Here is a 26,326-nt window from a genome sequence, read left to right on the forward strand (position 1 = left end):
GTGTGAAAGCCGTCCTTCACCTAGCTTGAAGGGAACACAAAGTTTCTTTTCAGTTGCCAACTCCACTCCATACATATATATGGGGAGGTACAAGCTCCAACTCGGTTTTACAGTGAAAACGGCAGGCACTTCAAACCGCACAAGGAAACCGACTGAGAAACCAGAGTAAGGGTTTCTCCTGCAACCCGTTCCCTTTGTGCTGGATGAACGAACGTCTCTCCACATGCTCAGTTCTGAGAGATAAGTGTGTGTGAAAGCCGTCCTTCACCTAGCTTGAAGGGAACACAAAGTTTCTTTTCAGTTGCCAACTCCACTCCATACATATATATGGGAAGGTACAAGCTCCAACTCGGTTTTACAGTGAAAACGGCAGGCACTTCAAACCGCACTAGGAAACCGACTGAGAAACCAGAGTAAGGGTTTCTCCTGCAACCCGTTCCCTTTGTGCTGGATGAACGAACGTCTCTCCACATGCTCATTTCTGAGAGATAAGTGTGTGTGAAAGCCGTCCTTAACCTAGCTTGAAGGGAACACACAGTTTCTTTTCAGTTGCCAAATCCATTCCATACATATATATGGGGAGGTACAAGCTCCAACTCGGTTTTACAGTGAAAACGGCTGGCACTTCAAACCGGCACTAGGAAACAGACTGAGAAACCAGAATAAGGGTTTCTCCTGCAACCCGTTCCCTTTGTGCTGGATGAACGAACGTCTCTCCACAAGCTCAGTTCTGAGAGATAAGTGTGTGTGAAAGCCGTCCTTCACCTAGCTTGAAGGGAACACAAAGTTTCTTTTCAGTTGTCAACTCCACTCCATACATATATATGGGGAGGTACAAGCTCCAACTCGGTTTTACAGTGAAAACCGCAGGCACTTCAAACCGGCACTAGGAAACAGACTGAGAAACCAGAGTAAGGGTTTCTCCTGCAACCCGTTCCCTTGGTGCTGGATGGACGAACATTTCTCCACATTCTCAGTTCTGAGAGATAAGTGTGTGGAAAGCCGTCCTTCACCTAGCTTGAAGGGAACACAAAGTTTCTTTTCAGTTGCCAACTCCACTCCATACATATATATGGGGAGGTACAAGCTCCAACTCGGTTTTACAGTGAAAACGGCAGGCACTTCAAACCGGCACTAGGAAACAGACTGAGAAACCAGAGTAAGGGTTTCTCCTGCAACCCTTTCCATTTGTGCTGGATGAACGAACGTCTCTCCACATGCTCAGTTCTGAGAGATAAGTGTGTGTGAAAGCCGTCCTTCACCTAGCTTGAAGGGAACACAAAGTTTCTTTTCAGTTGCCAACTCCACTCCATACATATATATGGGGAGGTACAAGCTCCAACTCGGTTTTACAGTGAAAACGACAGGCACTTCAAACCGGCACTAGGAAACCGACTGAGAATCCAGAGTAATGGTTTCTCCTGCAACGCGTTCCCTTTGTGCTGGATGAACGAACGTCTCTCCACATGCTCAGTTCTGAGAGATAAGTGTGTGTGAAAGCCGTCCTTCACCTAGCTTGAAGGGAACACAAAGTTTCTTTTCAGTTGCCAACTCCACTCCATACATATATATGGGGAGGTACAAGCTCCAACTCGGTTTTACAGTGAAAACGGCAGGCACTTCAAACCGGCACTAGGAAACAGACTGAGAATCCAGAGTAAGGGTTTCTCCTGCAACCCGTTCCCTTTGTGCTGGATGAACGAACGTCTCTCCACATGCTCAGTTCTGAGAGATAAGTTTGTGTGAAAGCCGTCCTTCACCTAGCTTGAAGGGAACACAAAGTTTCTTTTCAGTTTCCAACTCCACTCCATACATATATATGGGGAGGTACAAGCTCCAACTCGGTTTTACAGTGAAAACGGCAGGCACTTCAAACCGGCACTAGGAAACAGACTGAGAAACCAGAGTAAGGGTTTCTCCTGCAACCCGTTCCCTTTGTGCTGGATGAACGAACGTCTCTCCACATGCTCAGTTCTGAGAGATATGTGTGTGTGAAAGCCGTCCTTCACCTAGCTTGAAGGGAACACAAAGTTTCTTTTCAGTTGCCAACTCCACTCCATACATATATATGGGGAGATACAAGCTCCAACTCGGTTTTACAGTGAAAAAGGCAGGCACTTCAAACCGGCACTAGGAAACAGACTGAGAAACCAGAGTTAAGGGTTTCTCCTGCAATCCGTTCCCTTTGTGCTGGATGAACGAACGTCTCTCCACATGCTCAGTTCTGAGAGATAAGTGTGTGTGAAAGCCGTCCTTCACCTAGCTTGAAGGGAACACAAAGTTTCTTTTCAGTTGCCAACTCCACTCCATACATATATATGGGGAGGTACAAGCTCCAACTCGGTTTTACAGTGAAAACGGCAGGCACTTCAAACCGGCACTATGAAACCGACTGAGAATCCAGAGTAAGGGTTTCTCCTGCAACCCGTTCCCTTTGTGCTGGATGAACGAACGTCTCTCCACATGCTCAGTTCTGAGAGATAAGTGTGTGTGAAAGCCGTCCTTCACCTAGCTTGAAGGGAACACAAAGTTTCTTTTCAGTTGCCAACTCCACTCCATACATATATATGGGGAGGTACAAGCTCCAACTCGGTTTTACAGTGAAAACGGCAGGCACTTCAAACCGCACAAGGAAACCGACTGAGAAACCAGAGTAAGGGTTTCTCCTGCAACCCGTTCCCTTTGTGCTGGATGAACGAACGTCTCTCCACATGCTCATTTCTGAGAGATAAGTGTGTGTGAAAGCCGTCCTTAACCTAGCTTGAAGGGAACACACAGTTTCTTTTAAGTTGCCAAATCCACTCCATACATATATATGGGGAGGTACAAGCTCCAACTCGGTTTTGCAGTGAAAATGGCAGGCACTTCAAACCGGCACTAGGAACCCGACTGAGAAACCAGAGTAAGGGTTTCTCCTGCAACCCGTTCCCTTTGTGCTGGATGAACGAACGTCTCTCCACAAGCTCATTTCTGAGAGATAAGTGTGTGTGAAAGCCGTCCTTCACCTAGCTTGAAGGGAACACAAAGTTTCTTTTCAGTTGCCAACTCCACTCCATACATATATATGGGGAGGTACAAGCTCCAACTCGGTTTTACAGTGAAAACGGCAGGCACTTCAAACCGGCACTAGGAAACAGACTGAGAAACCAGAGTAAGGGTTTCTCCTGCAACCCGTTCCCTTGGTGCTGGATGAACGAACATCTCTCCACATTCTCAGTTCTGAGAGATAAGTGTGTGGAAAGCCGTCCTTCACCTAGCTTGAAGGGAACACAAAGTTTCTTTTCAGTTGCCAACTCCACTCCATACATATATATGGGGAGGTACAAGCTCCAACTCGGTTTTACAGTGAAAACGGCAGGCACTTCAAACCGGCACTAGGAAACAGACTGAGAAACCAGAGTAAGGGTTTCTCCTGCAACCCGTTCCCTTTGTGCTGGATGAACGAACGTCTCTCCACATGCTCAGTTCTGAGAGATAAGTGTGTGTGAAAGCCGTCCTTCACCTAGCTTGAAGGGAACACAAAGTTTCTTTTCAGTTGCCAACTCCACTCCATACATATATATGGGGAGGTACAAGCTCCAACTCGGTTTTACAGTGAAAACGGCAGGCACTTCAAACCGGCACTAGGAAACAGACTGAGAAACCAGAGTAAGGGTTTCTCCTGCAACCCGTTCCATTTGTGCTGGATGAACGAACGTTTCTCCACATGCTCAGTTCTGAGAGATAAGTGTGTGTGAAAGCCGTCCTTCACCTAGCTTGAAGGGAACACAAAGTTTCTTTTCAGTTGCCAACTCCACTCCATACATATATATGGGGAGGTACAAGCTCCAACTCGGTTTTACAGTGAAAACGGCAGGCACTTCAAACCGGCACTAGGAAACCGACTGAGAAACCGGAGTAAGGGTTTCTCCTGCAAACCGTTCCCTTTGTGCTGGATGAACGAACGTCTCTCCACATGCTCAGTTCTGAGAGATAAGTGTGTGTGAAAGCCGTCCTTCACCTAGCTTGAAGGGAACACAAAGTTTCTTTTCAGTTGCCAACTCCACTCCATACATATATATGGGGAGGTACAAGCTCCAACTCGGTTTTACAGTGAAAACGGCAGGCACTTCAAACCGGCACTAGGAAACAGACTGAGAAACCAGAGTAAGGGTTTCTCCTGCAACCCGTTCCCTTTGTGCTGGATGAACGAACGTCTCTCCACATGCTCAGTTCTGAGAGATAAGTGTGTGTGAAAGCCGTCCTTCACCTAGCTTGAAGGGAACACAAAGTTTCTTTTCAGTTGCCAACTCCACTCCATACATATATATGGGGAGGTACAAGCTCCAACTCGGTTTTACAGTGAAAACGGCAGGCACTTCAAACCGGCACTAGGAAACCGACTGAGAAACCAGAGTAAGGGTTTCTCCTGCAACCCGTTCCCTTTGTGCTGGATGAACGAACGTCTCTCCACATGCTCAGTTCTGAGAGATAAGTGTGTGTGAAAGCCGTCCTTCACCTAGCTTGAAGGGAACACAAAGTTTCTTTTCAGTTGCCAACTCCACTCCATACATATATATGGGGAGGTACAAGCTCCAACTCGGTTTTACAGTGAAAACGGCAGGCACTTCAAACCGGCACTAGGAAACCGATTGAGAAACCAGAGTAAGGGTTTCTACTGCAACCCGTTCCCTTTGTGCTGGATGAACGAACGTCTCTCCACATGCTCAGTTCTGAGAGATAAGTGTGTGTGAAAGCCGTCCTTCACCTAGCTTGAAGGGAACACAAAGTTTCTTTTCAGTTGCCAACTCCACTCCATACATATATATGGGGAGGTACAAGCTCCAACTCGGTTTTACAGTGAAAACGGCAGGCACTTCAAACCGGCACTAGGAAACAGACTGAGAAACCAGAGTAAGGGTTTCTCCTGCAACCCGTTCCATTTGTGCTGGATGAAAGAACGTCTCTCCACATGCTCAGTTCTGAGAGATAAATGTGTGTGAAAGCCGTCCTTCACCTAGCTTGAAGGGAACACAAAGTTTCTTTTCAGTTGCCAACTCCACTCCATACATATATATGGGGAGGTACAAGCTCCAACTCGGTTTTACAGTGAAAACGGCAGGCACTTCAAACCGGCACTAGGAAACAGACTGAGAAACCAGAGTAAGGGTTTCTCCTGCAACCCGTTCCCTTTGTGCTGGATGAACGAACGTTTCTCCACATGCTCAGTTCTGAGAGATAAGGGTGTGTGAAAGCCGTCCTTCACCTAGCTTGAAGGGAACACAAAGTTTCTTTTCAGTTGCCAACTCCACTCCATACATATATATGGGGAGGTACAAGCTCCAACTCGGTTTTACAGTGAAAACGGCAGGCACTTCAAACCGGCACTAGGAAACAGACTGAGAAACCAGAGTAAGGGTTTCTCCTGCAACCCGTTCCCTTTGTGCTGGATGAACGAACGTCTCTCCACATGCTCAGATCTGAGAGATAAGTGTGTGTGAAAGCCGTCCTTCACCTAGCTTGAAGGGAACACAAAGTTTCTTTTCAGTTGCCAACTCCACTCCATACATATATATGGGGAGGTACAAGCTCCAACTCGGTTTTACAGTGAAAACGGCAGGCACTTCAAACCGGCACTAGGAAACCGACTGAGAAACCAGAGTAAGGGTTTCTCCTGCAACCCGTTCCCTTTGTGCTGGATGAACGAACGTCTCTCCACATGCTCAGTTCTGAGAGATAAGTGTGTGTGAAAGCCGTCCTTCACCTAGCTTGAAGGGAACACAAAGTTTCTTTTCAGTTGCCAACTCCACTCCATACATATATATGGGGAGGTACAAGCTCCAACTCGGTTTTACAGTGAAAACGGCAGGCACTTCAAACCGGCACTAGGAAACAGACTGAGAAACCAGAGTAAGGGTTTCTCCTGCAACCCGTTCCCTTTGTGCTGGATGAACGAACGTCTCTCCACATGCTCAGTTCTGAGAGATAAGTGTGTGTGAAAGCCGTCCTTCACCTAGCTTGAAGGGAACACAAAGTTTCTTTTCAGTTGCCAACTCCACTCCATACATATATATGGGGAGGTACAAGCTCCAACTCGGTTTTACAGTGAAAACGGCAGGCACTTCAAACCGGCACTAGGAAACCGATTGAGAAACCAGAGTAAGGGTTTCTACTGCAACCCGTTCCCTTTGTGCTGGATGAACGAACGTCTCTCCACATGCTCAGTTCTGAGAGATAAGTGTGTGTGAAAGCCGTCCTTCACCTAGCTTGAAGGGAACACAAAGTTTCTTTTCAGTTGCCAACTCCACTCCATACATATATATGGGGAGGTACAAGCTCTAACTCGGTTTTATAGTGAAAACTGCAGGCACATCAAACCGGCACTAGGAAACAGACTGAGAAACCAGAGTAAGGGTTTCTCCTGCAACCCGTTCCCTTTGTGCTGGATGAACGAACGTCTCTCCACATGCTCAGTTCTGAGAGATAAGTGTGTGTGAAAGCCGTCCTTCACCTAGCTTGAAGGGAACACAAAGTTTCTTTTCAGTTGCCAACTCCACTCCATACATATATATGGGGAGGTACAAGCTCCAACTCGGTTTTACAGTGAAAACGGCAGGCACTTCAAACCGGCACTAGGAAACAGACTGAGAAACCAGAGTAAGGGTTTCTCCTGCAACCCGTTCCCTTTGTGCTGGATGAACGAACGTCTCTCCACATGCTCAGTTCTGAGAGATAAGTGTGTGTGAAAGCCGTCCTTCACCTAGCTTGAAGGGAACACAAAGTTTCTTTTCAGTTGCCAACTCCACTCCATACATATATATGGGGAGGTACAAGCTCCAACTCGGTTTTACAGTGATAACGGCAGGCATTTCAAACCGGCACTAGGAAACAGACTGAGAAACCAGAGTAAGGGTTTCTCCTGCAACCCGTTCCCTTTGTGCTGGATGAACGAACGTCTCTCCACATGCTCAGTTCTGAGAGATAAGGGTGTGTGAAAGCCGTCCTTCACCTAGCTTGAAGGGAACACAAAGTTTCTTTTCAGTTGCCAACTCCACTCCATACATATATATGGGGAGGTACAAGCTCCAACTCGGTTTTACAGTGAAAACGGCAGGCACTTCAAACCGGCACTAGGAAACAGACTGAGAATCCAGAGTAAGGGTTTCTCCTGCAACCCGTTCCCTTTGTGCTGGATGAACGAACGTCTCTCCACATGCTCAGGTCTGAGAGATAAGTGTGTGTGAAAGCCGTCCTTCACCTAGCTTGAAGGGAACACAAAGTTTCTTTTCAGTTGCCAACTCCACTCCATACATATATATGGGGAGGTACAAGCTCCAACTCGGTTTTACAGTGAAAACGGCAGGCACTTCAAACCGGCACTAGGAAACAGACTGAGAAACCAGAGTAAGGGTTTCTCCTGCAACCCGTTCCCTTTGTGCTGGATGAACGAACGTCTCTCCACATGCTCAGTTCTGAGAGATAAGTGTGTGTGAAAGCCGTCCTTCACCTAGCTTGAAGGGAACACAAAGTTTCTTTTCAGTTGCCAACTCCACTCCATACATATATATGGGGAGGTACAAGGTCCAACGCGGTTTTACAGTGAAAACGGCAGGCACTTCAAACCGGCACTAGGAAACAGACTGAGAAACCAGAGAAAGGGTTTCTCCTGCAACCCGTTCCATTTGTGCTGGATGAACGAACGTCTCTCCACATGCTCAGTTCTGAGAGATAAATGTGTGTGAAAGCCGTCCTTCACCTAGCTTGAAGGGAACACAAAGTTTCTTTTCAGTTGCCAACTCCACTCCATACATATATATGGGGAGGTACAAGCTCCAACTCGGTTTTACAGTGAAAACGGCAGGCACTTCAAACCGGCACTAGGAAACAGACTGAGAAACCAGAGTAAGGGTTTCTCCTGCAACCCGTTCCCTTTGTGCTGGATGAACGAACGTCTCTCCACATGCTCAGTTCTGAGAGATAAGTGTGTGTGAAAGCCGTCCTTCACCTAGCTTGAAGGGAACACAAAGTTTCTTTTCAGTTGCCAACTCCACTCCATACATATATATGGGGAGGTACAAGCTCCAACTCGGTTTTACAGTGAAAACGGCAGGCACTTCAAACCGGCACTAGGAAACAGACTGAGAAACCAGAGTAAGGGTTTCTCCTGCAACCCGTTCCCTTTGTGCTGGATGAACGAACGTCTCTCCACATGCTCAGTTCTGAGAGATAAGTGTGTGTGAAAGCCGTCCTTCACCTAGCTTGAAGGGAACACAAAGTTTCTTTTCAGTTGCCAACTCCACTCCATACATATATATGGGGAGGTACAAGCTCCAACTCGGTTTTACAGTGAAAACGGCAGGCACTTCAAACCGGCACTAGGAAACCGACTGAGAAACCAGAGTAAGGGTTTCTCCTGCAACCCGTTCCCTTTGTGCTGGATGAACGAACGTCTCTCCACATGCTCAGTTCTGAGAGATAAGTGTGTGTGAAAGCCGTCCTTCACCTAGCTTGAAGGGAACACAAAGTTTCTTTTCAGTTGCCAACTCCACTCCATACATATATATGGGGAGGTACAAGCTCCAACTCGGTTTTACAGTGAAAACGGCAGGCACTTCAAACCGGCACTAGGAAACCGATTGACAAACCAGAGTAAGGGTTTCTACTGCAACCCGTTCCCTTTGTGCTGGATGAACGAACGTCTCTCCACATGCTCAGTTCTGAGAGATAAGTGTGTGTGAAAGCCGTCCTTCACCTAGCTTGAAGGGAACACAAAGTTTCTTTTCAGTTGCCAACTTCACTCCATACATATATATGGGGAGGTACAAGCTCCAACTCGGTTTTACAGTGAAAACGGCAGGCACTTCAAACCGGCACTAGGAAACAGACTGAGAAACCAGAGTAAGGGTTTCTCCTGCAACCCGTTCCATTTGTGCTGGATGAACGAACGTCTCTCCACATGCTCAGTTCTGAGAGATAAATGTGTGTGAAAGCCGTCCTTCACCTAGCTTGAAGGGAACACAAAATTTCTTTTCAGTTGACAACTCCACTCCATACATATATATGGGGAGGTACAAGCTCCAACTCGGTTTTACAGTGAAAACGGCAGGCACTTCAAACCGGCACTAGGAAACAGACTGAGAAACCAGAGTAAGGGTTTCTCCTGCAACCCGTTCCCTTTGTGCTGGATGAACGAACGTCTCTCCACATGCTCAGTTCTGAGAGATAAGTGTGTGTGAAAGCCGTCCTTCACCTAGCTTGAAGGGAACACAAAGTTTCTTTTCAGTTGCCAACTCCACTCCATACATATATATGGGGAGGTACAAGCTCCAACTCTGTTTTACAGTGAAAACGGCAGGCACTTCAAACCGGCACTAGGAAACAGACTGAGAAACCAGAGTAAGTGTTTCTCCTGCAACCCGTTCCCTTTGTGCTGGATGAACGAACGTTTCTCCACATGCTCAGTTCTGAGAGATAAGTGTGTGTGAAAGCCGTCCTTCACCTAGCTTGAAGGGAACACAAAGTTTCTTTTCAGTTGCCAACTCCACTCCATACATATATATGGGGAGGTACAAGCTCCAACTCGGTTTTACAGTGAAAACGGCAGGCACTTCAAACCGGCACTAGGAAACAGACTGAGAAACCAGAGTAAGGGTTTCTCCTGCAAACCGTTCCCTTTGTGCTGGATGAACGAACGTCTCTCCACATGCTCAGTTCTGAGAGATAAATGTGTGTGAAAGCCGTCCTTCACCTAGCTTGAAGGGAACACAAAGTTTCTTTTCAGTTGCCAACTCCACTCCATACATATATATGGGGAGGTACAAGCTCCAACTCGGTTTTACAGTGAAAACGGCAGGCACTTGAAACCGGCACTAGGAAACAGACTGAGAAACCAGAGTAAGGGTTTCTCCTGCAACCCGTTCCCTTTGTGCTGGATGAACGAACGTCTCTCCACATGCTCAGTTCTGAGAGATAAGTGTGTGTGAAAGCCGTCCTTCACCTAGCTTGAAGGGAACACAAAGTTTCTTTTCAGTTGCCAACTCCACTCCATACATATATATGGGGAGGTACAAGCTCCAACTCGGTTTTACAGTGAAAACGGCAGGCACTTCAAACCGGCACTAGGAAACCGATTGAGAAACCAGAGTAAGGGTTTCTACTGCAACCCGTTCCCTTTCTGCTGGATGAACGAACGTCTCTCCACATGCTCAGTTCTGAGAGATAAGTGTGTGTGAAAGCCGTCCTTCACCTAGCTTGAAGGGAACACAAAGTTTCTTTTCAGTTGCCAACTCCACTCCATACATATATATGGGGAGGTACAAGCTCCAACTCGGTTTTATAGTGAAAACTGCAGGCACATCAAACCGGCACTAGGAAACAGACTGAGAAACCAGAGTAAGGGTTTCTCCTGCAACCCGTTCCCTTTGTGCTGGATGAACGAACGTCTCTCCACATGCTCAGTTCTGAGAGATAAGTGTGTGTGAAAGCCGTCCTTCACCTAGCTTGAAGGGAACACAAAGTTTCTTTTCAGTTGCCAACTCCACTCCATACATATATATGGGGAGGTACAAGCTCCAACTCGGTTTTACAGTGAAAACGGCAGGCACTTCAAACCGGCACTAGGAAACAGACTGAGAAACCAGAGTAAGGGTTTCTCCTGCAACCCGTTCCCTTTGTGCTGGATGAACGAACGTCTCTCCACATGCTCAGTTCTGAGAGATAAGTGTGTGTGAAAGCCGTCCTTCACCTAGCTTGAAGGGAACACAAAGTTTCTTTTCAGTTGCCAACTCCACTCCATACATATATATGGGGAGGTACAAGCTCCAACTCGGTTTTACAGTGAAAACGGCAGGCACTTCAAACCGGCACTAGGAAACAGACTGAGAAACCAGAGTAAGGGTTTCTCCTGCAACCCGTTCCCTTTGTGCTGGATGAACGAACGTCTCTCCACATGCTCAGTTCTGAGAGATAAGTGTGTGTGAAAGCCGTCCTTCACCTAGCTTGAAGGGAACACAAAGTTTCTTTTCAGTTGCCAACTCCACTCCATACATATATATGGGGAGGTACAAGCTCCAACTCGGTTTTACAGTGAAAACGGCAGGCACTTCAAACCGGCACTAGGAAACCGATTGAGAAACCAGAGTAAGGGTTTCTACTGCAACCCGTTCCCTTTGTGCTGGATGAACGAACGTCTCTCCACATGCTCAGTTCTGAGAGATAAGTGTGTGTGAAAGCCGTCCTTCACCTAGCTTGAAGGGAACACAAAGTTTCTTTTCAGTTGCCAACTCCACTCCATACATATATATGGGGAGGTACAAGCTCCAACTCGGTTTTATAGTGAAAACTGCAGGCACATCAAACCGGCACTAGGAAACAGACTGAGAAACCAGAGTAAGGGTTTCTCCTGCAACCCGTTCCCTTTGTGCTGGATGAACGAACGTCTCTCCACATGCTCAGTTCTGAGAGATAAGTGTGTGTGAAAGCCGTCCTTCACCTAGCTTGAAGGGAACACAAAGTTTCTTTTCAGTTGCCAACTCCACTCCATACATATATATGGGGAGGTACAAGCTCCAACTCGGTTTTACAGTGAAAACGGCAGGCACTTCAAACCGGCACTAGGAAACAGACTGAGAAACCAGAGTAAGGGTTTCTCCTGCAACCCGTTCCCTTTGTGCTGTATGAACGAACGTCTCTCCACATGCTCAGTTCTGAGAGATAAGTGTGTGTGAAAGCCGTCCTTCACCTAGCTTGAAGGGAACACAAAGTTTCTTTTCAGTTGCCAACTCCACTCCATACATATATATGGGGAGGTACAAGCTCCAACTCGGTTTTACAGTGATAACGGCAGGCATTTCAAACTGGCACTAGGAAACAGACTGAGAAACCAGAGTAAGGGTTTCTCCTGCAACCCGTTCCCTTTGTGCTGGATGAACGAACGTCTCTCCACATGCTCAGTTCTGAGAGATAAGGGTGTGTGAAAGCCGTCCTTCACCTAGCTTGAAGGGAACACAAAGTTTCTTTTCAGTTGCCAACTCCACTCCATACATATATATGGGGAGGTACAAGCTCCAACTCGGTTTTACAGTGAAAACGGCAGGCACTTCAAACCGGCACTAGGAAACAGACTGAGAATCCAGAGTAAGGGTTTCTCCTGCAACCCGTTCCATTTGTGCTGGATGAACGAACGTCTCTCCACATGCTCAGTTCTGAGAGATAAGTGTGTGTGAAAGCCGTCCTTCACCTAGCTTGAAGGGAACACAAAGTTTCTTTTCAGTTGCCAACTCCACTCCATACATATATATGGGGAGGTACAAGCTCCAACTCGGTTTTACAGTGAAAACGGCAGGCACTTCAAACCGGCACTAGGAAACAGACTGAGAAACCAGAGTAAGGGTTTCTCCTGCAACCCGTTCCCTTTGTGCTGGATGAACGAACGTTTCTCCACATGCTCAGTTCTGAGAGATAAGTGTGTGTGAAAGCCGTCCTTCACCTAGCTTGAAGGGAACACAAAGTTTCTTTTCAGTTGCCAACTCCACTCCATACATATATATGGGGAGGTACAAGCTCCAACTCGGTTTTACAGTGAAAACGGCAGGCACTTCAAACCGGCACTAGGAAACCGACTGAGAAACCAGAGTAAGGGTTTCTCCTGCAACCCGTTCCCTTTGTGCTGGATGAACGAACGTCTCTCCACATGCTCAGTTCTGAGAGATAAGTGTGTGTGAAAGCCGTCCTTCACCTAGCTTGAAGGGAACACAAAGTTTCTTTTCAGTTGCCAACTCCACTCCATACATATATATGGGGAGGTACAAGCTCCAACTCTGTTTTACAGTGAAAACGGCAGGCACTTCAAACCGGCACTAGGAAACAGACTGAGAAACCAGAGTAAGGGTTTCTCCTGCAACCCGTTCCCTTTGTGCTGGATGAACGAACGTCTCTCCACATGCTCAGTTCTGAGAGATAAGTGTGTGTGAAAGCCGTCCTTCACCTAGCTTGAAGGGAACACAAAGTTTCTTTTCAGTTGCCAACTCCACTCCATACATATATATGGGGAGGTACAAGCTCCAACTCGGTTTTACAGTGATAACGGCAGGCATTTCAAACCGGCACTAGGAAACAGACTGAGAAACCAGAGTAAGGGTTTCTCCTGCAACCCGTTCCCTTTGTGCTGGATGAACGAACGTCTCTCCACATGCTCAGTTCTGAGGGATAAGTGTGTGTGAAAGCCGTCCTTCACCTAGCTTGAAGGGAACACAAAGTTTCTTTTCAGTTGCCAACTCCACTCCATACATATATATGGGGAGGTACAAGCTCCAACTCGGTTTTACAGTGAAAACGGCAGGCACTTCAAACCGGCACTAGGAAACCGATTGAGAAACCAGAGTAAGGGTTTCTACTGCAACCCGTTCCCTTTGTGCTGGATGAACGAACGTCTCTCCACATGCTCAGTTCTGAGAGATAAGTGTGTGTGAAAGCCGTCCTTCACCTAGCTTGAAGGGAACACAAAGTTTCTTTTCAGTTGCCAACTCCACTCCATACATATATATGGGGAGGTACAAGCTCCAACTCGGTTTTACAGTGAAAACGGCAGGCACTTCAAACCGGCACTAGGAAACAGACTGAGAAACCAGAGTAAGGGTTTCTCCTGCAACCCGTTCCATTTGTGCTGGATGAACGAACGTCTCTCCACATGCTCAGTTCTGAGAGATAAATGTGTGTGAAAGCCGTCCTTCACCTAGCTTGAAGGGAACACAAAGTTTCTTTTCAGTTGCCAACTCCACTCCATACATATATATGGGGAGGTACAAGCTCCAACTCGGTTTTACAGTGAAAACGGCAGGCACTTCAAACCGGCACTAGGAAACAGACTGAGAAACCAGAGTAAGGGTTTCTCCTGCAACCCGTTCCCTTTGTGCTGGATGAACGAACGTCTCTCCACATGCTCAGTTCTGAGAGATAAGTGTGTGTGAAAGCCGTCCTTCACCTAGCTTGAAGGGAACACAAAGTTTCTTTTCAGTTGCCAACTCCACTCCATACATATATATGGGGAGGTACAAGCTCCAACTCGGTTTTACAGTGAAAACGGCAGGCACTTCAAACCGGCACTAGGAAACAGACTGAGAAACCAGAGTAAGGGTTTCTCCTGCAACCCGTTCCCTTTGTGCTGGATGAACGAACGTTTCTCCACATGCTCAGTTCTGAGAGATAAGTGTGTGTGAAAGCCGTCCTTCACCTAGCTTGAAGGGAACACAAAGTTTCTTTTCAGTTGCCAACTCCACTCCATACATATATATGGGGAGGTACAAGCTCCAACTCGGTTTTACAGTGAAAACGGCAGGCACTTCAAACCGGCACTAGGAAACAGACTGAGAAACCAGAGTAAGGGTTTCTCCTGCAACCCGTTCCCTTTGTGCTGGATGAACGAACGTCTCTCCACATGCTCAGTTCTGAGAGATAAATGTGTGTGAAAGCCGTCCTTCACCTAGCTTGAAGGGAACACAAAGTTTCTTTTCAGTTGCCAACTCCACTCCATACATATATATGGGGAGGTACAAGCTCCAACTCGGTTTTACAGTGAAAACGGCAGGCACTTCAAACCGGCACTAGGAAACAGACTGAGAAACCAGAGTAAGGGTTTCTCCTGCAACCCGTTCCCTTTGTGCTGGATGAACGAACGTTTCTCCACATGCTCAGTTCTGAGAGATAAGTGTGTGTGAAAGCCGTCCTTCACCTAGCTTGAAGGGAACACAAAGTTTCTTTTCAGTTGCCAACTCCACTCCATACATATATATGGGGAGGTACAAGCTCCAACTCGGTTTTACAGTGAAAACGGCAGGCACTTCAAACCGGCACTAGGAAACAGACTGAGAAACCAGAGTAAGGGTTTCTCCTGCAACCCGTTCCCTTTGTGCTGGATGAACGAACGTCTCTCCACATGCTCAGTTCTGAGAGATAAGTGTGTGTGAAAGCCGTCCTTCACCTAGCTTGAAGGGAACACAAAGTTTCTTTTCAGTTGCCAACTCCACTCCATACATATATATGGGGAGGTACAAGCTCCAACTCGGTTTTACAGTGAAAACGGCAGGCACTTCAAACCGGCACTAGGAAACAGACTGAGAAACCAGAGTAAGGGTTTCTCCTGCAACCCGTTCCCTTTGTGCTGGATGAACGAACGTCTCTCCACATGCTCAGTTCTGAGAGATAAGTGTGTGTGAAAGCCGTCCTTCACCTAGCTTGAAGGGAACACAAAGTTTCTTTTCAGTTGCCAACTCCACTCCATACATATATATGGGGAGGTACAAGCTCCAACTCGGTTTTACAGTGAAAACGGCAGGCACTTCAAACCGGCACTAGGAAACAGACTGAGAAACCAGAGTAAGGGTTTCTCCTGCAACCCGTTCCCTTTGTGCTGGATGAACGAACGTCTCTCCACATGCTCAGTTCTGAGAGATAAGTGTGTGTGAAAGCCGTCCTTCACCTAGCTTGAAGGGAACACAAAGTTTCTTTTCAGTTGCCAACTCCACTCCATACATATATATGGGGAGGTACAAGCTCCAACTCGGTTTTACAGTGAAAACGGCAGGCACTTCAAACCGGCACTAGGAAACAGACTGAGAAACCAGAGTAAGGGTTTCTCCTGCAACCCGTTCCCTTTGTGCTGGATGAACGAACGTCTCTCCACATGCTCAGTTCTGAGAGATAAGTGTGTGTGAAAGCCGTCCTTCACCTAGCTTGAAGGGAACACAAAGTTTCTTTTCAGTTGCCAACTCCACTCCATACATATATATGGGGAGGTACAAGCTCCAACTCGGTTTTACAGTGAAAACGGCAGGCACTTCAAACCGGCACTAGGAAACCGATTGAGAAACCAGAGTAAGGGTTTCTCCTGCAACCCGTTCCCTTTGTGCTGGATGAACGAACGTCTCTCCACATGCTCAGTTCTGAGAGATAAGTGTGTGTGAAAGCCGTCCTTCACCTAGCTTGAAGGGAACACAAAGTTTCTTTTCAGTTGCCAACTCCACTCCATACATATATATGGGGAGGTACAAGCTCCAACTCGGTTTTACAGTGAAAACGGCAGGCACTTCAAACCGGCACTAGGAAACCGATTGAGAAACCAGAGTAAGGGTTTCTACTGCAACCCGTTCCCTTTGTGCTGGATGAACGAACGTGTCTCCACATGCTCAGTTCTGAGAGATAAGTGTGTGTGAAAGCCGTCCTTCACCTAGCTTGAAGGGAACACAAAGTTTCTTTTCAGTTGCCAACTCCACTCCATACATATATATGGGGAGGTACAAGCTCCAACTCGGTTTTACAGTGAAAACGGCAGGCACTTCAAACCGGCACTAGGAAACCGATTGAGAAACCAGAGTAAGGGTTTCTACTGCAACCCGTTCCCTTTGTGCTGGATGAACGAACGTCTCTCCACATGCTCAGTTCTGAGAGATAAGTGTGTGTGTAAGCCGTCCTTCACCTAGCTTGAAGGGAACACAAAGTTTCTTTTCAGTTGCCAACTCCACTCCATACATATATATGGGGAGGTACAAGCTCCAACTCGGTTTTATAGTGAAAACTGCAGGCACATCAAACCGGCACTAGGAAACAGACTGAGAAACCAGAGTAAGGGTTTCTCCTGCAACCCGTTCCCTTTGTGCTGGATGAACGAACGTCTCTCCACATGCTCAGTTCTGAGAGATAAGTGTGTGTGAAAGCCGTCCTTCACCTAGCTTGAAGGGAACACAAAGTTTCTTTTCAGTTGCCAACTCCACTCCATACATATATATGGGGAGGTACAAGCTCCAACTCGGTTTTATAGTGAAAACTGCAGGCACATCAAACCGGCACTAGGAAACAGACTGAGAAACCAGAGTAAGGGTTTCTCCTGCAACCCGTTCCCTTTGTGCTGGATGAACGAACGTCTCTCCACATGCTCAGTTCTGAGAGATAAGTGTGTGTGAAAGCCGTCCTTCACCTAGCTTGAAGGGAACACAAAGTTTCTTTTCAGTTGCCAACTCCACTCCATACATATATATGGGGAGGTACAAGCTCCAACTCGGTTTTACAGTGAAAACGGCAGGCACTTCAAACCGGCACTAGGAAACCGATTGAGAAACCAGAGTAAGGGTTTCTCCTGCAACCCGTTCCCTTTGTGCTGGATGAACGAACGTCTCTCCACATGCTCAGTTCTGAGAGATAAGTGTGTGTGAAAGCCGTCCTTCACCTAGCTTGAAGGGAACACAAAGTTTCTTTTCAGTTGCCAACTCCACTCCATACATATATATGGGGAGGTACAAGCTCCAACTCGGTTTTACAGTGAAAACGGCAGGCACTTCAAACCGGCACTAGGAAACCGATTGAGAAACCAGAGTAAGGGTTTCTACTGCAACCCGTTCCCTTTGTGCTGGATGAACGAACGTCTCTCCACATGCTCAGTTCTGAGAGATAAGTGTGTGTGAAAGCCGTCCTTCACCTAGCTTGAAGGGAACACAAAGTTTCTTTTCAGTTGCCAACTCCACTCCATACATATATATGGGGAGGTACAAGCTCCAACTCGGTTTTATAGTGAAAACTGCAGGCACATCAAACCGGCACTAGGAAACAGACTGAGAAACCAGAGTAAGGGTTTCTCCTGCAACCCGTTCCCTTTGTGCTGGATGAACGAACGTCTCTCCACATGCTCAGTTCTGAGAGATAAGTGTGTGTGAAAGCCGTCCTTCACCTAGCTTGAAGGGAACACAAAGTTTCTTTTCAGTTGCCAACTCCACTCCATACATATATATGGGGAGGTACAAGCTCCAACTCGGTTTTACAGTGAAAACAGCAGGCACTTCAAACCGGCACTAGGAAACAGACTGAGAAACCAGAGTAAGGGTTTCTCCTGCAACCCGTTCCCTTTGTGCTGGATGAACGAACGTCTCTCCACATGCTCAGTTCTGAGAGATAAGTGTGTGTGAAAGCCGTCCTTCACCTAGCTTGAAGGGAACACAAAGTTTCTTTTCAGTTGCCAACTCCACTCCATACATATATATGGGGAGGTACAAGCTCCAACTCGGTTTTACAGTGATAACGGCAGGCAGTTCAAACCGGCACTAGGAAACAGACTGAGAAACCAGAGTAAGGGTTTCTCCTGCAACCCGTTCCCTTTGTGCTGGATGAACGAACGTCTCTCCACATGCTCAGTTCTGAGAGGTAAGTGTGTGTGAAAGCCGTCCTTCACCTAGCTTGAAGGGAACACAAAGTTTCTTTTCAGTTGCCAACTCCACTCCATACATATATATGGGGAGGTAAAAGCTCCAACTCGGTTTTACAGTGAAAACGGCAGGCACTTCAAACCGGCACTAGGAAACAGACTGAGAAACCAGAGTAAGGGTTTCTCCTGCAACCCGTTCCCTTTGTGCTGGATGAACGAACGTCTCTCCACATGCTCAGTTCTGAGAGATAAGTGTGTGTGAAAGCCGTCCTTCACCTAGCTTGAAGGGAACACAAAGTTTCTTTTCAGTTGCCAACTCCACTCCATACATATATATGGGGAGGTACAAGCTCCAACTCGGTTTTACAGTGAAAACAGCAGGCACTTCAAACCGGCACTAGGAAACAGACTGAGAAACCAGAGTAAGGGTTTCTCCTGCAACCCGTTCCCTTTGTGCTGGATGAACGAACGTCTCTCCACATGCTCAGTTCTGAGAGATAAGTGTGTGTGAAAGCCGTCCTTCACCTAGCTTGAAGGGAACACAAAGTTTCTTTTCAGTTGCCAACTCCACTCCATACATATATATGGGGAGGTACAAGCTCCAACTCGGTTTTACAGTGATAACGGCAGGCAGTTCAAACCGGCACTAGGAAACAGACTGAGAAACCAGAGTAAGGGTTTCTCCTGCAACCCGTTCCCTTTGTGCTGGATGAACGAACGTCTCTCCACATGCTCAGTTCTGAGAGGTAAGTGTGTGTGAAAGCCGTCCTTCACCTAGCTTGAAGGGAACACAAAGTTTCTTTTCAGTTGCCAACTCCACTCCATACATATATATGGGGAGGTAAAAGCTCCAACTCGGTTTTACAGTGAAAACGGCAGGCACTTCAAACCGGCACTAGGAAACAGACTGAGAAACCAGAGTAAGGGTTTCTCCTGCAACCCGTTCCCTTTGTGCTGGATGAACGAACGTCTCTCCACATGCTCAGTTCTGAGAGATAAGTGTGTGTGAAAGCCGTCCTTCACCTAGCTTGAAGGGAACACAAAGTTTCTTTTCAGTTGCCAACTCCACTCCATACATATATATGGGGAGGTACAAGCTCCAACTCGGTTTTACAGTGAAAACGGCAGGCACTTCAAACCGACACTAGGAAACAGACTGAGAAACCAGAGTAAGGGTTTCTCCTGCAACCCGTTCCCTTTGTGCTGGATGAACGAACGTCTCTCCACATGCTCAGTTCTGAGAGATAAGTGTGTGTGAAAGCCGTCCTTCACCTAGCTTGAAGGGAACACAAAGTTTCTTTTCAGTTGCCAACTCCACTCCATACATATATATGGGGAGGTACAAGCTCCAACTCGGTTTTACAGTGAAAACGGCAGGCACTTCAAACCGGCACTAGGAAACAGACTGAGAAACCAGAGTAAGGGTTTCTCCTGCAACCCGTTCCCTTTGTGCTGGATGAACGAACGTCTCTCCACATGCTCAGTTCTGAGAGATAAGTGTGTGTGAAAGCCGTCCTTCACCTAGCTTGAAGGGAACACAAAGTTTCTTTTCAGTTGCCAACTCCACTCCATACATATATATGGGGAGGTACAAGCTCCAACTCGATTTTATAGTGAAAACTGCAGGCACATCAAACCGGCACTAGGAAACAGACTGAGAAACCAGAGTAAGGGTTTCTCCTGCAACCCGTTCCCTTTGTGCTGGATGAACGAACGTCTCTCCACATGCTCAGTTCTGAAAGATAAGTGTGTGTGAAAGCTGTCCTTCACCTAGCTTGAAGGGAACACAAAGTTTCTTTTCAGTTGCCAACTCCACTCCATACATATATATGGGGAGGTAAAAGCTCCAACTCGGTTTTACAGTGAAAACGGCAGGCACTTCAAACCGGCACTAGGAAACAGACTGAGAAACCAGAGTAAGGGTTTCTCCTGCAACCCGTTCCCTTTGTGCTGGATGAACGAACGTCTCTCCACATGCTCAGTTCTGAGAGATAAGTGTGTGTGAAAGCCGTCCTTCACCTAGCTTGAAGGGAACACAAAGTTTCTTTTCAGTTGCCAACTCCACTCCATACATATATATGGGGAGGTACAAGCTCCAACTCGGTTTTACAGTGAAAACGGCAGGCACTTCAAACCGGCACTAGGAAACAGACTGAGAATCCAGAGTAAGGGTTTCTCCTGCAACCCGTTCCCTTTGTGCTGGATGAACGAACGTCTCTCCACATGCTCAGTTCTGAGAGATAAGTGTGTGTGAAAGCCGTCCTTCACCTAGCTTGAAGGGAACACAAAGTTTCTTTTCAGTTGCCAACTCCACTCCATACATATATATGGGGAGGTACAAGCTCCAACTCGGTTTTACAGTGAAAACGGCAGGCACTTCAAACCGGCACTAGGAAACAGACTGAGAAACCAGAGTAAGGGTTTCTCATGCAACCCGTTCCATTTGTGCTGGATGAACGAACGTCTCTCCACATGCTCAGTTCTGAGAGATAAGTGTGTGTGAAAGCCGTCCTTCACCTAGCTTGAAGGGAACACAAAGTTTCTTTTCAGTTGCCAACTCCACTCCATACATATATATGGGGAGGTACAAGCTCCAACTCGGTTTTACAGTGAAAACGGCAGGCACTTCAAACCGGCACTAGGAAACAGACTGAGAGTCCAGAGTAAGGGTTTATGCTGCAACCCTTTCCCTTTGTGCTGGATGAACGAACGTCTCTCCACATGCTCAGTTCTGAGAGATAAGTGTGTGTGAAAGCCGTCCTTCACCTAGCTTGAAGGGAACACAAAGTTTCTTTTCAGTTGCCAACTCCACTCCATACATATATATGGGGAGGTACAAGCTCCAACTCGGTTTTACAGTGAAAACGGCAGGCACTTCAAACCGACACTAGGAAACAGACTGAGAAACCAGAGTAAGGGTTTCTCCTGCAACCCGTTCCCTTTGTGCTGGATGAACGAACGTCTCTCCACATGCTCAGTTCTGAGAGATAAGTGTGTGTGAAAGCCGTCCTTCACCTAGCTTGAAGGGAACACAAAGTTTCTTTTCAGTTGCCAACTCCACTCCATACATATATATGGGGAGGTACAAGCTCCAACTCGGTTTTACAGTGAAAACGGCAGGCACTTCAAACCGGCACTAGGAAACAGACTGAGAAACCAGAGTAAGGGTTTCTCCTGCAACCCGTTCCCTTTGTGCTGGATGAACGAACGTCTCTCCACATGCTCAGTTCTGAGAGATAAGTGTGTGTGAAAGCCGTCCTTCACCTAGCTTGAAGGGAACACAAAGTTTCTTTTCAGTTGCCAACTCCACTCCATACATATATATGGGGAGGTACAAGCTCCAACTCGGTTTTACAGTGAAAACGGCAGGCACTTCAAACCGGCACTAGGAAACAGACTGAGAAACCAGAGTAAGGGTTTCTCCTGCAACCCGTTCCCTTTGTGCTGGATGAACGAACGTTTCTACACATGCTCAGTTCTGAGAGATAAGTGTGTGTGAAAGCCGTCCTTCACCTAGCTTGAAGGGAACACAAAGTTTCTTTTCAGTTGCCAACTCCACTCCATACATATATATGGGGAGGTACAAGCTCCAACTCGGTTTTACAGTGAAAACGGCAGGCACTTCAAACCGGCACTAGGAAACAGACTGAGAAACCAGAGTAAGGGTTTCTCCTGCAACCCGTTCCATTTGTGCTGGATGAAAGAACGTCTCTCCACATGCTCAGTTCTGAGAGATAAATGTGTGTGAAAGCCGTCCTTCACCTAGCTTGAAGGGAACACAAAGTTTCTTTTCAGTTGCCAACTCCACTCCATACATATATATGGGGAGGTACAAGCTCCAACTCGGTTTTACAGTGAAAACGGCAGGCACTTCAAACCGGCACTAGGAAACAGACTGAGAAACCAGAGTAAGGGTTTCTCCTGCAACCCGTTCCCTTTGTGCTGGATGAACGAACGTTTCTCCACATGCTCAGTTCTGAGAGATAAGGGTGTGTGAAAGCCGTCCTTCACCTAGCTTGAAGGGAACACAAAGTTTCTTTTCAGTTGCCAACTCCACTCCATACATATATATGGGGAGGTACAAGCTCCAACTCGGTTTTACAGTGAAAACGGCAGGCACTTCAAACCGGCACTAGGAAACAGACTGAGAAACCAGAGTAAGGGTTTCTCCTGCAACCCGTTCCCTTTGTGCTGGATGAACGAACGTCTCTCCACATGCTCAGATCTGAGAGATAAGTGTGTGTGAAAGCCGTCCTTCACCTAGCTTGAAGGGAACACAAAGTTTCTTTTCAGTTGCCAACTCCACTCCATACATATATATGGGGAGGTACAAGCTCCAACTCGGTTTTACAGTGAAAACGGCAGGCACTTCAAACCGGCACTAGGAAACCGACTGAGAAACCAGAGTAAGGGTTTCTCCTGCAACCCGTTCCCTTTGTGCTGGATGAACGAACGTCTCTCCACATGCTCAGTTCTGAGAGATAAGTGTGTGTGAAAGCCGTCCTTCACCTAGCTTGAAGGGAACACAAAGTTTCTTTTCAGTTGCCAACTCCACTCCATACATATATATGGGGAGGTACAAGCTCCAACTCGGTTTTACAGTGAAAACGGCAGGCACTTCAAACCGGCACTAGGAAACAGACTGAGAAACCAGAGTAAGGGTTTCTCCTGCAACCCGTTCCCTTTGTGCTGGATGAACGAACGTCTCTCCACATGCTCAGTTCTGAGAGATAAGTGTGTGTGAAAGCCGTCCTTCACCTAGCTTGAAGGGAACACAAAGTTTCTTTTCAGTTGCCAACTCCACTCCATACATATATATGGGGAGGTACAAGCTCCAACTCGGTTTTACAGTGAAAACGGCAGGCACTTCAAACCGGCACTAGGAAACCGATTGAGAAACCAGAGTAAGGGTTTCTACTGCAACCCGTTCCCTTTGTGCTGGATGAACGAACGTCTCTCCACATGCTCAGTTCTGAGAGATAAGTGTGTGTGAAAGCCGTCCTTCACCTAGCTTGAAGGGAACACAAAGTTTCTTTTCAGTTGCCAACTCCACTCCATACATATATATGGGGAGGTACAAGCTCTAACTCGGTTTTATAGTGAAAACTGCAGGCACATCAAACCGGCACTAGGAAACAGACTGAGAAACCAGAGTAAGGGTTTCTCCTGCAACCCGTTCCCTTTGTGCTGGATGAACGAACGTCTCTCCACATGCTCAGTTCTGAGAGATAAGTGTGTGTGAAAGCCGTCCTTCACCTAGCTTGAAGGGAACACAAAGTTTCTTTTCAGTTGCCAACTCCACTCCATACATATATATGGGGAGGTACAAGCTCCAACTCGGTTTTACAGTGAAAACGGCAGGCACTTCAAACCGGCACTAGGAAACAGACTGAGAAACCAGAGTAAGGGTTTCTCCTGCAACCCGTTCCCTTTGTGCTGGATGAACGAACGTCTCTCCACATGCTCAGTTCTGAGAGATAAGTGTGTGTGAAAGCCGTCCTTCACCTAGCTTGAAGGGAACACAAAGTTTCTTTTCAGTTGCCAACTCCACTCCATACATATATATGGGGAGGTACAAGTTCCAACTCGGTTTTACAGTGATAACGGCAGGCATTTCAAACCCGCACTAGGAAACAGACTGAGAAACCAGAGTAAGGGTTTCTCCTGCAACCCGTTCCCTTTGTGCTGGATGAACGAACGTCTCTCCACATGCTCAGTTCTGAGAGATAAGGGTGTGTGAAAGCCGTCCTTCACCTAGCTTGAAGGGAACACAAAGTTTCTTTTCAGTTGCCAACTCCACTCCATACATATATATGGGGAGGTACAAGCTCCAACTCGGTTTTACAGTGAAAACGGCAGGCACTTCAAACCGGCACTAGGAAACAGACTGAGAATCCAGAGTAAGGGTTTCTCCTGCAACCCGTTCCCTTTGTGCTGGATGAACGAACGTCTCTCCACATGCTCAGGTCTGAGAGATAAGTGTGTGTGAAAGCCGTCCTTCACCTAGCTTGAAGGGAACACAAAGTTTCTTTTCAGTTGCCAACTCCACTCCATACATATATATGGGGAGGTACAAGCTCCAACTCGGTTTTACAGTGAAAACGGCAGGCACTTCAAACCGGCACTAGGAAACAGACTGAGAAACCAGAGTAAGGGTTTCTCCTGCAACCCGTTCCCTTTGTGCTGGATGAACGAACGTCTCTCCACATGCTCAGTTCTGAGAGATAAGTGTGTGTGAAAGCCGTCCTTCACCTAGCTTGAAGGGAACACAAAGTTTCTTTTCAGTTGCCAACTCCACTCCATACATATATATGGGGAGGTACAAGCTCCAACTCGGTTTTACAGTGAAAACGGCAGGCACTTCAAACCGGCACTAGGAAACCGACTGAGAAACCAGAGTAAGGGTTTCTCCTGCAACCCGTTCCCTTTGTGCTGGATGAACGAACGTCTCTCCACATGCTCAGTTCTGAGAGATAAGTGTGTGTGAAAGCCGTCCTTCACCTAGCTTGAAGGGAACACAAAGTTTCTTTTCAGTTGCCAACTCCACTCCATACATATATATGGGGAGGTACAAGCTCCAACTCGGTTTTACAGTGAAAACGGCAGGCACTTCAAACCGGCACTAGGAAACCGATTGAGAAACCAGAGTAAGGGTTTCTACTGCAACCCGTTCCCTTTGTGCTGGATGAACGAACGTCTCTCCACATGCTCAGTTCTGAGAGATAAGTGTGTGTGAAAGCCGTCCTTCACCTAGCTTGAAGGGAACACAAAGTTTCTTTTCAGTTGCCAACTCCACTCCATACATATATATGGGGAGGTACAAGCTCCAACGCGGTTTTACAGTGAAAACGGCAGGCACTTCAAACCGGCACTAGGAAACAGACTGAGAAACCAGAGAAAGGGTTTCTCCTGCAACCCGTTCCATTTGTGCTGGATGAACGAACGTCTCTCCACATGCTCAGTTCTGAGAGATAAATGTGTGTGAAAGCCGTCCTTCACCTAGCTTGAAGGGAACACAAAGTTTCTTTTCAGTTGCCAACTCCACTCCATACATATATATGGGGAGGTACAAGCTCCAACTCGGTTTTACAGTGAAAACGGCAGGCACTTCAAACCGGCACTAGGAAACAGACTGAGAAACCAGAGTAAGGGTTTCTCCTGCAACCCGTTCCCTTTGTGCTGGATGAACGAACGTCTCTCCACATGCTCAGTTCTGAGAGATAAGTGTGTGTGAAAGCCGTCCTTCACCTAGCTTGAAGGGAACACAAAGTTTCTTTTCAGTTGCCAACTCCACTCCATACATATATATGGGGAGGTACAAGCTCCAACTCGGTTTTACAGTGAAAACGGCAGGCACTTCAAACCGGCACTAGGAAACAGACTGAGAAACCAGAGTAAGGGTTTCTCCTGCAACCCGTTCCCTTTGTGCTGGATGAACGAACGTCTCTCCACATGCTCAGTTCTGAGAGATAAGTGTGTGTGAAAGCCGTCCTTCACCTAGCTTGAAGGGAACACAAAGTTTCTTTTCAGTTGCCAACTCCACTCCATACATATATATGGGGAGGTACAAGCTCCAACTCGGTTTTACAGTGAAAACGGCAGGCACTTCAAACCGGCACTAGGAAACCGACTGAGAAACCAGAGTAAGGGTTTCTCCTGCAACCCGTTCCCTTTGTGCTGGATGAACGAACGTCTCTCCACATGCTCAGTTCTGAGAGATAAGTGTGTGTGAAAGCCGTCCTTCACCTAGCTTGAAGGGAACACAAAGTTTCTTTTCAGTTGCCAACTCCACTCCATACATATATATGGGGAGGTACAAGCTCCAACTCGGTTTTACAGTGAAAACGGCAGGCACTTCAAACCGGCACTAGGAAACCGATTGACAAACCAGAGTAAGGGTTTCTACTGCAACCCGTTCCCTTTGTGCTGGATGAACGAACGTCTCTCCACATGCTCAGTTCTGAGAGATAAGTGTGTGTGAAAGCCGTCCTTCACCTAGCTTGAAGGGAACACAAAGTTTCTTTTCAGTTGCCAACTTCACTCCATACATATATATGGGGAGGTACAAGCTCCAACTCGGTTTTACAGTGAAAACGGCAGGCACTTCAAACCGGCACTAGGAAACAGACTGAGAAACCAGAGTAAGGGTTTCTCCTGCAA

The sequence above is a fragment of the Vicugna pacos genome, unplaced genomic scaffold, assembly GCF_048564905.1.
Source record: "Vicugna pacos unplaced genomic scaffold, VicPac4 scaffold_104, whole genome shotgun sequence".
Classification (NCBI taxonomy): Eukaryota; Metazoa; Chordata; class Mammalia; order Artiodactyla; family Camelidae; genus Vicugna; species Vicugna pacos.